Source organism: Marmota marmota, unplaced genomic scaffold, assembly GCF_001458135.2.
Source record: "Marmota marmota marmota unplaced genomic scaffold, marMar, whole genome shotgun sequence".
NCBI classification, from domain to species: domain Eukaryota; kingdom Metazoa; phylum Chordata; class Mammalia; order Rodentia; family Sciuridae; genus Marmota; species Marmota marmota.
This window is the reverse complement of record NW_026000103.1, coordinates 3,363,381-3,380,105: the sequence shown is the minus strand read 5'-3', so window position 1 is coordinate 3,380,105 and position 16,725 is coordinate 3,363,381. Positions and strand designations below refer to the sequence as shown.

Sequence of the window (16,725 nt, the reverse complement as noted above, 5' to 3'; positions counted from 1 at the left end):
TTACTCCTCCATCAAGCTTACCTTTTGATCCTAAAACATTGATTTCATAGGCCTGATTGTTTTTCAAGATGTCCTACGAGGCCCTTAGAATTTTCTCATTTCTCAGCACATTTTTCAGCTCAGTATCAAAAAACTCCTTATGCTATTGGATGTTCATTTTCAAATTCTTCCATTATGCAAACATTTATTATCATTGTGTTTTTTTTTTTCCTGCATTCTGGTCCTGGACTGGGAGCTACAGATATGTAAATCAGCAGAACACATGAGGTCCCTCCTCAAATGATGCCTTTTAGTTATAGTAGAGACACAAAAGTCAGCAAATAAATGAAAATGAAGTCAGTTGTGAAGAATGTCTTGCAGAAAGCCAGATGATGAGATGGAGAATAGTTGGAGGTGATGGAAAACTGTTTTTGACAGGATGGTGAGAGAATGTCCCTTGGCAAAGTGATATGTAAGCTGAGATGTAAAGATTAGATAGAAACACCACACCTATCTTCTCTGTGGGCTTGGGAGATGTGCAGGATAAGGCCCTCTGCTGTGTGGGCTCAGCCTGAACCACCAGCCTCCATGTGGCCACAGCACCTGCCTTTAAGCCAAGATCAACATGGAGGTGGGCCTCCCTTCAGCCAAGTTGCCACTCTCTCCAGGTGGAGCTGTCGTGCTAGATGCCCCTCCCCAACACCCTGTAGGCTCCCACCTCCAGACTCGGAGGTCTGACTTCTCTCCATTTCCCTGGTTCTTTTTTCTTTTTTGAAAATATTTTTAGTTGTAGATGGATACAATACCTTTATTTAATTAATTTATTTTTTATGTGATGTTGAGGATTAAACCCAGTGCTTCACACGTGCTGGGCAAGTGCTCCACTACTGAGCCACAACCCCAGCCCTCCCTGGTTCTTAATGGACATCAGAATCCCTGGGGTGTTGTCAGAACTGTGTTGCTGGACCCACTTCCAGGGTTTCCGATTCAAGTAAGCTTGAGGATTTTCATTTCTAGCAAGTTCCCAGTTGATGCTGAAGCTGCTGGTCTAATAACCGTGTTTTGACAGCCACCAGTGGCTTTGCCCTTAGACAAATAGGTTTATGTCTATCATCTATTTTATCTCCCTATAAAATAAATACTGGAGAGCAGAAAATTACAGAGTTTACTGTATGGCATGTGTAACCTAAATGCTGTACATGTGTTATGTCATTAATATGGTAGCAGAATACAACAGTTACTAATATGGCATTATGTAAAAATGTGGATGTGTAACCGATGTGATTCTGCAATCTGTATTTGGGGTAAAAATGGGAGTTCATAACCCACTTGAATCTAATGTATGAAATATGATATGTCAAGAGCTTTGTAATGTTTTGAACAACCAATAAAAAAAGATAAATTAAAAATAAAAAAAATAGAGTATCCTTTGAGGTAAATATTAATATTTTTCTCTGTGTTACCAATTAGGAGATGGAGAGATAGATTAAGTGACTTCAAGATCACATAGCTAGGAAATAGTGAAGCTGAGCTTTGAACAGGGACAGTCTAGTTGCAGAGTCCATCTCCTTAAACACTAGGCTAAGCAAAAGTAGCAGTACTAGTATACCTCCTAGGGTTTTTTAAATGAAGATTATATGAGATAAGCAATGGGCTGGCACATGTATTTTTTTAAGGTCTCCTTTTCTTAGACTTATTCCACATATAAAAGTGGAGGCTAATCTATCTCAGTTATTAAACCTCTTGGTACTTTAAAACACTGATTAGGAAGTGAGTTTTGGCCAAATAGGCCTCCATCAAGTATAGTTTATTTGATAGTTGCTTTATGATAGTAGGTTGAATGGCCAGTAATCTTAGTGAGTTGGGAGGCTGAGGCAGGAGGATTTCAAATTTAAGGCCAGCTTCAGCAGCTTAATAACAAAATAAAAAATACAAAAAGGGCTGGAGATATAAGTTCAGTGGTAGAGTGCCTGTGGGTACAATCTCCAGTACCGGGAAGCAGGGTGAAGTATGTTGATTGAATATCTGAATTCTGAATTGTAAGAATTGAAGTGAAAGCCTTGTCATTTTCTCTTGTGACATCTAATATTTAATTAAGCAGCAGTGTCTTCAAAAATATGCAAAAATCTTGACCTGTTTAAAAAAAATGCTAAAATGGGCTTCATCAAAATTTAAAACTTTTCTTCTTTGAAAGATACACCTGAAGATAAAAGGCAGGCCATACATACAACATGAAAAATATTTATAAAATTAATCTGATATAAAGTTTGCATTCAGAATATGTAGAGGACTCTTAAAACACATTTAGTATGACAGCCCAATTAAAATAGGACAAAAGATTTGAAGGGACACTTCATAACAGAACATATATAAGTGACCAATAAGCACATGAAGAGATGTTACTAGATGTCAGGAAAATGCATATTCAAGCCACAGTGAAATACTACTACATTTCCATTTGATGGTGAAAGTTAAAAAGATGAACAGTATTAAGTGTTGGTGACAATGGCAAGCAGCTGGAGCCCTTGGATGATGATGGTCAGAATGCAGATTGGAAAACAGTATGGTACTATTTATAAGATGAACATCAATTTTCCATGTAAACTTAGCAATCCAACTCCTTGGTGTTTGTTGAAGAGAGATAACCTGTCCATACAGACTTTTATGTAAAAGTGCATCAGTGTTATTCATAATAGTTCCAGCTGGACACAACCTGATCATGGTATATCCATGTTATGAATATTGTTCAATACTAAAAAGAACAAAACACTAACGTGAAAATATCTGTTGAATTTTAAGAAAACTTAAAAAAGTTATGCTTCAGGAAAGATGTCAAACTCCAAAGACCAAATGCTGTCTGAATAATTTCAATGAAATTCTGTAATTTTTAAAACTAGTAGTAGGAAGAAGATCAGGGATTTCCTAGACTGGGAGTTTGGCTGACAGTATAACTACAGAGGAGTACCAGGAAACTTTCCACTGATGGTGGTGTTATATCTCAAATGTAGTGGTGGTAACAAGATTGTATCAATTACAAAACTTAAACTTTATAGTTAAAACAAATGACTCAAAACTTATTATCTTAATTGCACTTAGGTTGTGAAAATATAAATTATACCCTAATAAAGTAAAAACTTCTAAAAATATATAGCCTCTTTGTGGTTATCTCATTTGCTTCTACTAATGAAGCATTCTGTGGTGTTTCTCAATTAAATATGATAAAGGATTACTTTTCTGAGCATTTTTATACTCTTATTTATTTACTAGTCATTATGTGGCTAGAGAGTTTGAAAAGAGGTTACATTTTTCTTCTCTGTTTTATAATAAATTCTATTTACCCAGTCTGTATACTCTTTTTTCCTTTTCCAAGAGAATTATTTCTGCCTGTCACCAAAAGAGTGGACAGATTTATAGAGTACATTTACTGAAAGCTTTATAATGTTAAAGAAAATCAACATTTGTTTTTATTTTAAAGGATCTCTCTCATGTGCTGATCCTTAGACCAGCCTGTGAAATAGGACTGTGGTGCCGCTCTTGCATGGCTGTTGAGAAGACGAATTGAAATGATCTGTGTGGGACAGGACGCAACCGTGCTATGTCCAGTGTGGTGCTCTGTTGGCTAGTGGCCTTGCTGGGCTTCTCCTGGTTTTCTCAGCACCCCAAGGACAAGGAGTGTTTTGAAATGTTTACTTGAAAAGTTTTATTTACTGTGGCTATTTTATTTTTTCTTTTATATACTATTGCTGTGTCTTTAAAATGAAAGTTCTGTTATGCAAACATGCAGATAATTTTTAACACATCATTGAGGACTCATAGAATATTGTTTTCCTTTCAGTATTTTGCCTCTTATAATTGATAGAAATCGTTTCTAAAAAAATTAAAATACTAAGGAAGAATGTAAATAAAGAAAAGCTTCCTTTTAGAGGTTTATCTAAATATGCACAAATTCTAAGTAAAAGCCTACAATTAAATTTAGATATGTAATTATAGAATCTTATAAAAATTACAAATTGAAAAATATTTTTGGTTTTTACCTGGAGGAGATTGTTTAAAAAATGTTATTAAGCTTCTATAAAGGAGTCTTTTTTTTTAAAGTGGCTGCTGATTGTTTTATCAGTTTTCCAATATTAATAACTCTGTGCTAGATTTGAAATGAGTATTACATTTTAACTTTCTAATTCCCACTGGTGTGTACAAGAAAAAATAGCTTTTCCAGTCCCTCTGAACATAAATTCAATCACCATTTCCACAGTGCTTCTGCAGTATGTTTGCTTATGGTAGCAGGTAAGGGAAAAGATGCATCAATCAGGTCAAACCAAATGTGCTTTGAATTCAGATTCTTGTTTTCTAATGATCTGAAGTTACAAACTGCATCTCTAAGTTGACTTGTAAAAGAAACTTAGTTTTTAAAATAGAGAATATTCTCTAATAAGCAATATATTTTTGTTTCTCCTATGTGCAGAACACTCTGCTAGATGCTGTGAAGTAAGATTAACAGTTGGTACTTAGCAAGTTCTCATTAAATATCAGATGCTATGCTTAATGCTACATGTGGTTGATTTTATTTAAGGCTACCATAGCTCTATGAGAGAGGCCTTGTTTGTTGCACATACCCATATACACTCATGTTCTCATTAAATATCAGATGCTATGCTTAATGCTACATGTGGTTGATTTTATTTAAGGCTACCATAGCTCTATGAGAGAGGCTTTGTTTGTTGCACATACCCATATACACACATTTTAACATTTGAGCAAACTGCTGATTGAGGAAGATGAAAGTGGTAGAGCTGGGATTCACATTCAGACCATACAGGTGTTATTCTTACCTCTCACAATTAACACTCCTCATCTGTATAGAATAAGCATAACAAAATGGTTGGTGGCAAAGGTTAAATTAAGTGATGTTATAAAGCCTTTGGCACCACGTAGAAGCACTTAATGATAGTAATTAGTGTGGCTATCCTTGGGGAGGGATTGCAAAGATGAAATATTGCATATAAAGCATTTAGCACAGAGTAGAGAATTCAGAGTGTGGCATTTTAGCACTCAAACTCAAAGAGGCATCTTTTAAAATTAGACCTTGAAAATTGACTTCTTACATAGATCAGTACTTGGAAAAAAGAGCATGATCAAGGTGAGGAGAAGGCAAGCTCAGTGGTATTGAGATGGGGTTGAGGACTAAGTATTTGGCTTAGCTACATTAAGATGCACAGGAAGTTGGAAACTGGGTTTGAAAGGAATTTGGGGCACATCTTTACTTATCTGGAGTGCCAGGCAAAGGAGTTTGGTTTTGTTTTTATGGAAAGTAAGTATGCTGATCTTTAACTCACTCAGTGATACAGTGTTAGCTTTTTAGCATAGGTAGATTAATTCTTTAGATACTTGAGAGAGAGTGTTCCCTTGGAATATTTTATTGTTGCCATTATTATTTAGTAAATTCATGTCCCAAAATGTACTGAGATATAGTGCCTCAGAAAGTTGCTTAGAAAAATAAGTCATAGTCTTCTTTCAGATAGCTTCTTAGGATTTAAAATTTTTGTGTTGACAGATTTCAGATATTATCTTAAGTCTGTCTTTTGGTAAAGGTGGAATGTTCAGAGGAGTTTCCTGTGATGCATGATGAAAGCAACTTCTGGAAAGGGCTGGCAGTGTAGTTTGCATCCTATACCCAGAAGCAAAGTGCTATAGAATTTTCATCACATCAGTCCAGTTTTTCCAAAATCACTGCAGTGAGATCTAGATGCAAAGAGCACATCTCTGTCAAGGGTTTTGATTTACTGAGTATAATCGTGCTTCCTGATATTGTATGTGAGCATATGTGTAAGAATAAATATGGGGCTGTAGCTCAGTGGTGGAGCACCTGCCTAACATGTGTGAGGTACTGGGTTTGATCCTTAGCACTGCACACAAAAAAAATAAAGGTACTGTGTCCATCTGCAACTTTAAAAAAAAAGAGGAAATATGTCAATATAAACTTTTATTCCATTTTTGCTTAACTCAAGCATTCATGAGGTTCTATAGTATACATTTTTTTCAAAGACACCGTTACAAGCTATGTTTTGGATTAAACTCACTTTGCTTCATAAATATTGCATCCTGATTCAATCAAAATGTTTTTATTTTCAGTACAATTTAAATGAAAAAGTAATAATTGTATGGTAAGTTACCAAATGTATGATATTTGAAAGGGCAGTGGGAAATGCCATGAAACTCACTTTTTCTACTTCAATTGAAAAATAAATTAGTCTACCAAATGGTATTTAACTAAGTTGGCTTGACTGGACATCACTCAAATGATGCAATGCAGGCAGTCTTTCTTCCCTGCCTCCCTCCCTCCCTTCCTTTCTTCCTTTTTTCCTTTCCTCCCTCTGTTCCTCCCTAGGGTGTTTTGTTACTAGCTATATTCTAGCCCTTTTAAAAATCTGGGACACTTCATGAACTTGAGTGTTTCCTTGCACAGTGGCCATGCTCATCTTTGTGTCATTCTAATTTTAGTATAAGTGCTGTCAAAGTAAGCACTAAATCTTTTAATAAAAACATATATAAGTCATCATTTTGAGGATGGGGAAAATAGTCAGTGGTATGAGTGTTAATATTCTTTTTCTCAGAGAAGTCATAATACATTTTCTTGCTATGCCTGGATATTAGATAAACATTTCAAACCAATTTGTTATACATCTGTTGCAAGAGAAATGAAGAAGAGAAATCATAGTTAATAGTTTTGACAGGTTTGTACCAAAATGGTATTTAATATATCCTGATGTTCTATATAGAAAAACGTAGAATAGTGCTCATGATTTAATATAAAATAAAAATCTTCATAACCACCAGTTTTTATTTAATATTCCATATATCTCTAATATACTGACAAGGACATTTTCCCTGGAGAGAGTAAAGTTGATATCATACCAACTTTGATAAAAAGTTAAACTAAAAACAACAGTTGACGATGTTATTTTCATTTATATTCTCAACTTAGTTATAGAATATTTCAGGTGTTATATATTAATACATAATAAGTACAGTGTGATCAGTTCCAGGATTTTACTTAAACTAGGCATAAATGACATCTTGTGACAATTTGAAATGTACAGTGGAATATGGCCCACATTTTCCTCAGACCTTAATAATCATGTTGCTCTTACAGATTGGTTGAAGAGTATTGGAGGTGAGATTCACTTGATGTTTTCATGGCCAATGAACTGAAGCATATTTTTGTAAAATCACAAGTAAATGGCAACATGAAGGATAAAGAAGTCCTGAATCCATGGAAGATTCTCTCTTGTTTGGGAATATTATTAATATGTTAGATTCCTTATGGTGCTTCTTTCTTTTAGAGCGTTTGAGTCTTACACTCCCATGTTAGGGGTGTCCATTACAGAGTCCCTTCTCGGGTCACCTTGATGTCCTAGTTATAGAACCATGACTTCCCTCAGGCCTGAATTCCGACACCTGTAACTGACCTCAGACATTTTTCTCTGGTTCACCCCTTTTCTGTGTGCATGTGCCCATGCATGCATGCGTGCATATGTGCATGTGTTGTGTAAGTGTATGAGAAGGAAGTAGAACATGCATTCTGTTTCTTGACTTTGCTTCTTGATACTTCTTTTAACTGTTCTTAATTACTGTAACATAATATCTGGCAGGATAAGCCCCTTCTAACTTTGGCTTTATTTTCTTCAAATACTGTCTCAGCTATTAATTCCCCCACTATGTACATTTTTAGAATTAATTTTCAAGCACCATCAAATTCCTGATAGGATATTATAGGAAATGCTCTGGAGATATAAATTAATTTTAGGGAGCATTGGCATCTTTAAAATGTTAATTTATTCTGTCCATAAGCATCTTCTCTATTTATTCAGGGATTTTAAAATGTCCTTTAAGATTTTAAGTTTCCATTGAGAATTTTGTGCAGTCTTTAACAGGTTAATTCCTAGATACATTTTTTTTGCCATGCCTGAAGGATCATTTTTTGTTTTTGTTTTTGCTTAGTGCCATATTTTCCTGATTGGTTATTTTAATACAGAAAAATTGTATTGATTTGATGTATATTGGTTGCATCCCTGATAACTTGGCTAAACTCTCCTATTAATGTTCTCTGTTACCTTATTGGCTGGATTTCTTTGTTTGATTTCTAGCAGTCTGTGGGTAATGAATTCTTTCAGCTTTTATTTTCTTAAAGAAATCTTCATTTTGCCATAGTATTGGAGGATTTACTGCTGGGCAAACAATTCTAGGGTGATTGTTTTTCCTGTCAGCACTTTAAAGATGCCATTTTGATATTTCCAGCATTCTTTCATTTTATTATTTCACTTGTTTTAAATTTCTAAAAATGTTTTCTCACTCATTACTTCCATAGTTTATCCAATCTCTTTTTAAAAAAAAACTAATAATTTTTTTGAACCTTTATTTTATTCTTATGTGGTGCTGAGGATCAAACCCAGTGCCTCATGCATGCTAGGTGAGCACTCTTCCTCTGAGCTGCAATCCTAGTCCCCAGTTTTGTCCAGTCTTAAATGGTGTGAGGCAGTGATCCCTTCCTCCTGCCCTGAAATCCTGCCTGAGGCTATTCTAAATTATTAGTCTGTCTAAACTCTACTTGATGGTTTAGTAATCAATTCAGTTAATTGGTTTTCCTGTTCTCTGATATCTACCTTTGTTTTTATTCCCTGAATTCTCATTTCTAATTCTTCTCTTAGTGAGTATTTACTTAAGTTAATGGCTTATTTTTTTTAGTCATTATTTTCTGGGAAACATTTAAATTCTTACTGTTTTGGATGCATCTCATAAAGTTTGGCATGCCTTCTCATCATGCTTTAAGGATTTTGTAATTTCTCTTATTATTTCTTCTGTAAGTCATTGTTGGGCATTATTTTTACATAGTACATATTTTGTTTTTTAGATTTCAGATTATAGAATATCTTCTATTTACCTTTTATTATTTGTTCCTGCCTTTATTATATTGAAATAAGAACATAATCTGATTCATGTTTTAAATAACTTTTGAGATTTCCCTTTGGGTCTGTGAATGACCAGGTTCATGAATGCTAAGAATAAAAATAGGTTGTTTTTCTAAAATTCTAAAGAAATCATTTGAAGTACATCACTATAAGTAGGATATTTACATCCTCATTTCTGAGAGGAGTGTCTTCATATTATATCCAATAAAACATTTATTTAAATCTTGTGTTTCTATGGGGAGCATAGTAAATTATCCAATGAAAATAGTTTATTTATTCTAGTAGATCTGTTATTTATTTTTACATTTTGTGGTCACATTTTTAGGTACACATCCTTCTGTGAGTGTTGTATTTTTGTTTCAGATGCAGTTCCTTTTACAAGTACATAAATTCTGTTTGTTCTTTCTTTCCTACCTGGGGAAGTGAACCCAGGGGTGCTCTACTGTTGAGCTACATCTCTACCCCTTTCCCTTCTATATTTTAGACAGGGTCTTGCTAAGTTTCTGAAGCTGGCCTCAAACTTGTGATCCTTCTGCCACAGCCTCCTGAGTTGCTGGAATAACAGGCATGTGCCATTGTGCCTGGCCCATCTTGTTCCTGATGATGTTTTTGGTTTTACATTCTATTGTCTGATAATAAAATTGCCTCACTGGCTTTCTTTGATGAGTTTCTTACAAAATATCTTTCATGCTTTCATGTTGACTGTTTGAGTCATGATTTTTTAAGAAATCCTAGGATTGAGGAGTGGCTCAATAATAGAGTGCTTTCCTTGTATACATGAGGCCTGAGTTTCAATCCCCAATAACATAAAAAAATAAATAGATAGATAGATAGATAAATAAATAAAATAAGATTCAATTTGAGAAATCTATTGGTAGTATGTTTCATTCATTTACTTTAATTATGATTTCTGTTCTACCAGGCTTGTTTTTGCCATATGATTTTATGTTTTCTAATTACTATACCCGTTTTATTCCTTGCTTGCTTTGATTTCTTCCTTTCTCCCTTCCTGTGGAAACTCTTTAAATCAGATGTTATTCTTTGTTTTCCTCAGTTCTGGAAAAATATGGGGGATTATTTGTTCAGTCCTTTTTTTTTTTTTTTAATCCATGTGTTTTTCTTTATTCTTTTGAGACTCCTTGTCCCACTCCTCTAGCCTCCACATCTCCTACCTTGAATCTCCTTCTCCCTCTTCTGGGCACTCTCTGGAACCTTCGTCTACCTCCATGCTCCAACACTAGCTAGGCTGTTGGAGCTGCCTTCTCTCACCAGTGGTGTTTGTGCTCCTCAGAGGCCTCAGGCTTCTCTGAACTCATGTTTAATCCCCTAGAACTTTGACCTGCTGCTGTGGTTTGAATGTGTCTCCTCCTAGATTCGAGTTTTGCCAATGTGATCCTATTAAGAGGTGGGCCTTTAAGGGGTGATGAGGCTGTGAAGGCCCCTCTTTTCATGAACAGGGTTAAGACTTTTATAAGACAGACTTCTGGCAGGTGGTGGCAACACATGATAATCCCAGAGACTTGGGAGGCTGAGGCAGGAGAATTGTTAAATTTGAAGCTAACCTGGGCTACACAGTGAAGCCCTAGCTCAAAAAAATGAAGTCAATATAAAAAGGGCTGGGGATGTAGCTCAGTGGTAAAGTGCCCCGAGGTCAATCCCCAGTATGAACGAATGAACAGATGAGTGAATACATACTTATATACATAAGTAAGATGGACTTTGAGCTTGTTCTTCTCTGTTTTCTACCTTCTACTGGGCAAGGATGCAGAGTTCCCTCCCCTTGCCCCAGGATGCAGCACTCACCAAATGAGCCTACTGGTGCCTTGAATTTGGACTTCTCAACTAGAACTGTGAAAAAATTAATTTGTGATCCATATAACTTACCTAGTCTCTTGTATTCTGGACTCATATACCTTGCTTTGGTTATTATGTCTGCCTGGGACTAGAAAACTTTGATAGAAAAAAAAATACAAGAAAATCTGGTTGATTTTCATTATCTGTCATTATATGATAGTTCATTACAGGTCAAGGAACAGAGATATAGAGTATGAAGATCTACACAAGACATCAGAGAACAGAATCCATTGTGTTAAAAATAGTAAAAATAAGAATACATCCTGACCATGTGGAGAGCTGTGCTGGAGAAACATGTTTTCATATTATTTTCTCACTGGTGGCTGAGATTGAGAACCACTTAGCCTTTCTCTAAGAGAGAAATAAGGCCTTCTCTGGAGCAAACCTGTGTGATTATATGAGAAAATTAACTTGAAGTAAGTTAGGTGTCTCAGGTAGGAAGAAAGGACATTCTCAGTCACCGAGTTCTTTCTGTGTCTCGCCCTCCAGGGTGGGCACCATCCGTGGTATTCTCACTGAGTTCCTGAGGTATAGGTAGCCACTGTGCTCATTTCCAGCAGGACTAGAGAGAGGCTGACTGAAGGTGGCAGCAGCAAGGTGCAGCCCCTCGCCAGCTTCTGGATGCGCCAGGCCATGATTGCAGGAGTCATGCTGTTGGAGACAGCACACTCCCTGGGCCATGCTGAGTGACAGGGCTTGAGGAAAGACCCATGTGCTGAAATGACCTTTGCTCAGAGGAACTTAACTAGGGGAAGCCTGAAGGGTGCTAGCAGTTCATTTCAAGGGTGGTTGAATTGGGTTGTCTTACAAAAGAAGACAACAGATACTTCCTTTGTGAATATTCATGGGGACATTCACAGGAGGCTGACATGGAGGGCTCATGATGATCTGGATTCAAATGGGTAAAAATGATCAAATTCATAACAAGGAAATGACTAGAAAGATTTTTTTTTTTAACGTTGAGAAAAGTCGTGCAGTATATTTCCATAGCAGCCTTATGTCATTATTTATTTTGCATTTTAAGCTTTGACTTTACTCTGGATTCTAATTAGCAGCTAGCTTCTAGAGAGTGTCATACCAAGGAGAGATTCACAGGCTGCAGAAGGGCCAAGGATTGAGAGTCAAATGAGAATCCTCTTCCTAGTCAGAGGAGGAAAATGTTAATACTTCCCTGGATGCTACTTGCTGACCTGTGCTGTGCTGCTGAAGAATGAGCCACCCTTTCTCTATCTCATGCTTATGTATTTTTTTAATATGTCTTTATTATAACATGATACTATTATGGGTTTCTGCACTGTTGCCGCTGAATAATTGCACTCCTAGAGAGGAGGGGTCTGCTGCAGTTTTTCCTTGTATTCAGTGAAGCTTTGTTAACCAAATGAATGGATCAGTCCTCATTGAAAATGTAGCAGTAGATATGAATCTGCCTCTTGGCTAGACAACTGAGGCTTGATTTATTTATAGAACCCTGTCCCTGAGCCAGCATGCCTGTCAGTAAGGCTAATCCGAAAGCATAGCTTAGGGCTTGGAATGGATAGAATTTAATGATGAAAGTAATAGGTGTCATAAGAAGACATTGTGAAAGAGAAATGTATGAAAATAAAGATGTAGGTAAAATTAATTTAATCATCACTGTATTAACCAGTAGCTAGAGTGAACAAGAAATAGTATACTGAAGGGAACAATAATACATTATTATGTGACAAAAGTATGATACTCTACTGCAGGAGATTAGACTGCAGTGTATAGAGGAAGTGAGGTGATAGTAAAAAAGAAAAGTAAACAGACATTTTTCATCTAAATTCATACCTTACTGACCATCATGATGCTCATGGAGGTTGTGATAGGAGCTCTGTGGGAAGATTAAATAGGTCCTGGAAGAAAAAAACATGGACTTGGTTCAGTGTTCTGCAGATATTCATATATCTCACTGTTCTGTGCTGTTCTGTGAAAAATCCCTCACCAGAGGGAGGTGATGAGGAGGAGTTGGATAGGCATACATTTTCCTTTCCCTCTAGAAATGGTTTGTACACCCAAGAGGTGTCAAGCCAGGGTCCATGATTGGAAAAGTGAAAAGTGATAATCCAGCATGTCAGAAGACTGTAATTTCTTTTGAAATTTCATTATCTTGTCTTTCTTAATTCACACAGCACTTGCTGTCTCAAGGAGCTGCGGAAGGATGGCCACTGAGCTTCGCTGCAGGCTTTCCCCTGCTTCCCTACACTTGACCCCTAGTGACAGGATCAGGTGTTTTACTGTTTCTTCTGGGCTGCCTCCCTCATCTTACAGCTTGGGAGGTACTGATATGCACTGAGTCCATTCTACTACAACACCAACTTACTATTTTACAGTATATTTTATGTACCTTGTAAGTTGAGTCTGAATAGCCAGAGTTACCTCAAGGGATTTATTTATTTATTTAAATGTATCACTTTAAAATACAAGTATTTTGAACCTGTGCCTGCAGCATTTTTTTCTTTGTTTTACACATGGGCTAAGATAGTTGCCGTCCTTTCTTCTGGGCCTCCTCTGGTCTTCTAGCTCCATGCTTTGTTTTTGAGTGCTTTGAACGTATGTGATGAGTATAGTCTGTGGTCACCACTCCATCTCATGTGCTTGCCTTCAGCCAGAACCCCTCCTGAGTCAGTCCCAGCCTGCTGTATCTGGGGAGGAGGGCAGAGGTGGACCCAGGCTGCCTTTCATAGGAATGCGCATTTCTTGACCTGGAAGAAAAATGTTTTTAAAGCCCAACCTGGCCATTTTAAGTCAGGATTAAACACTTGGTGGTTGGCTCATCTCTTAAATTCTGTGTTGGTGTCTTGAAATCTTTTATGGAAAGAAGTATGGGTATGTGCTGGTTTCCAGTAAGATGCTTTTATTCAAATACAGTTTTGGTTTAGCGGCCATATAAAAATGTCTCTGTGTGCTCTGACCAGGTCTGAAAGTGTGCGTGTCCAACATGTGAAACTGCAAATTGGTTTGTAGTATTTTCAGATACTCAGTTATAAGCTCAGCTTAATTCAGCAGCAATAAAAAATTATATTAATACTTTATAAAGTTCAGCAGTGGCTTTAAGGTAATATTTACCTTAATTTATGAGCAGATGAACTGCTGCTTCATACTAATTCTAATGATGATAATTTAATGGTAATTTTGTTCCCTTTATGATCAGTGCTTATATCATAACTTAAGGTGAGAAAATGAAATGGGAAGTGTCTGTGGCTAAATTCTTGCTTCAGATAATAAAAAAAGTCTCAAAAATAAGTTTGAATTATTTGAATAAATGGTTCTTCTGTCCCACCCAAAAGCTTCAGTTGCATGATTTTTATGGTCATTAACTGTAATTCATTTTCTAATTCTTTTTTTAAAATAAAGAGCTATTATTTTAAAAATTTATTTTCCCATTTTTTGAGGGGTATTCTAGTTGTATGGATGATGGCCTTTGTTGTTACATACATACATGCATTAACTATAATTTATTTTAATAAATCTTGGTATCTGCTGGAATACAGTGCCAGATGAACTCAAAATTTCTGTGATTTGTCTTCAGTTAAAAAATAGAATGCAAAATAAAAACTCGTTGTGATGATATTTCAAAGAGAAAATTTAAGAAACTCTGATTAAAAAGAGGGTGAGGGGTTGGAGGAAAAATGTGGGTAAAATGCAAAGCCACACTCTGTCCCTCCCTTTCCTGTTGCTGTTGCCCAGAGTGCAAAGTGGTTGCAGAACTGAGAAGTGCAGTTTCTCTTTTTGGAGTAAGGAGCTAAAACTGCTTAGAAATCTTTGATGGGCTTTCTAAAAATAATTTATTACTTAGGCAGCACTGTTTTCCATATCAATTGTGTTGATGGATCTGTACACAATTTCATGAATTATTTTATTGGAACATTCTAAAAATTATTTTGATGGACTGGTTTATAATAAGAAAGTTAATCATATAGTTACATTAGAGGACATGTTAATCTTCTGTCCTATGTAATATTCTTCAGATAATTGGCTGACATGTCATAAAGTCAGTTGAGTGACTACTGGCCTTATGAAATGTCCTGTTGGTTGAAAATTAAATTTTTTCAGTAACGGCAGATATTGAGAATTCCATAAATTAAAAAAAAAGAGATAATTCTATAACATTGCTTTGTAGATTGCAGTGACAAGGATAACCTTGCCTCTGATGTATTGGTAAAAATTATGTGTTGTATTTGCAATATAAACATCACAGGTAGTCAATAACAGATAATAAATTTTTGAAGTATATACCCGTGATTGGTATCTTTTATCATAATTATATCCATGCATGAAAAGTAATAACTTCTAGTGTTAGCTATTTAAATTATGTTCAGCTCTCTTGAGAAACATATTTGAACATATTTTATGCTTGCTGAAAAAGATTTTTCAATGGATATTTTTTCTTTGCTTGAAGAATATGTTGGATCACTGATAAGTTAAATAGTACACAATTTAGTTAAGGAAAATAGAATTAAAAAACAAATATGTCCCTCTTTTAACTTCTTATGGTAAAGACTGAAAAACTCAATTCATTTAATGACTTTCTAGAAAAGAAAAAAAATATTGAGTGGTACATAAATGTTTGAAGTGTAAAGTAACCAAAGCACTCTCTGATATTAGAGACAGTTGGCTTCTGTGGTTGCTTTGGATTCTGATGTCAGCCCCTGTGATTATTTGACCTTTAGGTGAGTCTGTTTTCTCATTTATGAATTAGGGTCAGTAGTAAAAATACCTGCCTCCAAAGGCAGTTATGAAGGAGACAAGATGGGATAATGTGTTTGAATGAGCTTTGTAAACATGGTAGACATGTATATAATCTGTTAACATTCTTGGCAATCATTAAGTAACTTGGGGCTAGTTACTTATGTTTGGACTGTTAAAGAGGGATAACAATTGTTGCTCTCACATAGGGTAATCATGAGGATTAAATGAAATAAAATATGCAAAGCCCTTGAAACAGTATCTGACCCATACAGGTAAACTTTGGCTGTCATTTTAGTGACCACTCTTAGAGAAGAAGAGGTTGACTCAACCTCTCCATTAACCTGGTGGAAGGTTTTCATGGTACGCATTCTACAGTGTTTTGAATATTAAGATTCCATTGGGATTTTGATGGCTTAATAAAAATTGTATGTTCTTAAACAGCTGTTGTGGATGAGCGTCTAGAATTGGATTAGGTGATTGCAAGTAGGAAGTAGAAGGCAAGCAGGCACTCCCTGTTCACTCGTGCTTAAGGCTGAATTGTTGGAAATGCCTCTTTCTGGTATTCAGGCTATATATTCTCTGTTTGCAGATACTCCATTTAATGAACAGTGATTAAGATACTGTCTTTTTGACAGTCATGCAAAATTATTAATTAAAACTCTGTGTCTGGAATGTCTGCTGCTGTCACCTCAGATGCTGAAAGGAGAAACCGCTTTTGTTCTCTGTGAGGTCTGTGTAGTGTCAGCACCAGTTTTCTCTAAGTGCTTTTTCCTTTTACAGAAAAAAGTAAAATTCAGATCTATTTTGCTTAGATAACTATAGCAAACAAAATAGCTGTTTGATTCCCCATATTAGTAGTGAATTATAATGTTTCCATTTGTTTGATTTCTTGTAGTGACATTTTATATGCCCTCTCTTTGGGGACTAAAAGCTGGTGAAAATATCATCTGAATTTCACTAGGTCATTGCATTGGATGTGTAAAAATAGACTTAGAATAGGAATTAATAAGAACAGTAACAAATAATATTGCTTATTAAATGTCTGCTATATATGCCATTCATAATGCTAGGCATATGTAATGTGACTCATTCATGAACACTATGAGATGTTCACATAGTGGTTTTTTAACTTGAACTGAGTATTTATTTGAAGGTGGCTTTAAGTGACATTTGTAAAGCAAGTGTTTCTGCAGTGTATTTATTAGTTGGGATGCTG

General features: G+C 35.8%; 1 non-coding gene across 1 annotated transcript; it reads right to left on the bottom strand.

Moving 5' to 3' along the window:
- Positions 1-6,398: 6,398 nt before the first annotated feature.
- On the bottom strand, positions 6,399-6,501 carry LOC125610838. The gene has a single exon (XR_007340896.1). It is a non-coding gene; the product is annotated as a U6 spliceosomal RNA (small nuclear RNA).
- Positions 6,502-16,725: the final 10,224 nt, after the last annotated feature.